The following is a 244-nucleotide window of genomic DNA, read 5'->3' as shown; positions in this document are numbered from 1 at the left end:
TGTGCTTTATACTTGCTTATTTCATTGTTTTCTTTATCGGAATGCTATAGTTTTTAGGGGGTTCTCTAATGCGAGGTTGTTTGGTTCAAGGTTCAAAGTATTGACAACTGCGAATCGACCTACATCGGTGATTTTTTTAGGTTTTATTTATTTTTTTCAAAAAGGGGTTGGTTTAAGGCCCGGCTCTGACCTGATACAACTCCTGGAGGGGCATATCAGGCTGATACTTTGGACCTTGGTTTGG

Source organism: Nelumbo lutea, chromosome 5 (assembly GCF_056320005.1).
Source record: "Nelumbo lutea isolate HS-2025 chromosome 5, American lotus-T2T, whole genome shotgun sequence".
NCBI classification, from domain to species: domain Eukaryota; kingdom Viridiplantae; phylum Streptophyta; class Magnoliopsida; order Proteales; family Nelumbonaceae; genus Nelumbo; species Nelumbo lutea.
The sequence above is the reverse complement of the archived record's forward strand: the minus strand, read 5'-3'. Positions refer to the sequence as shown.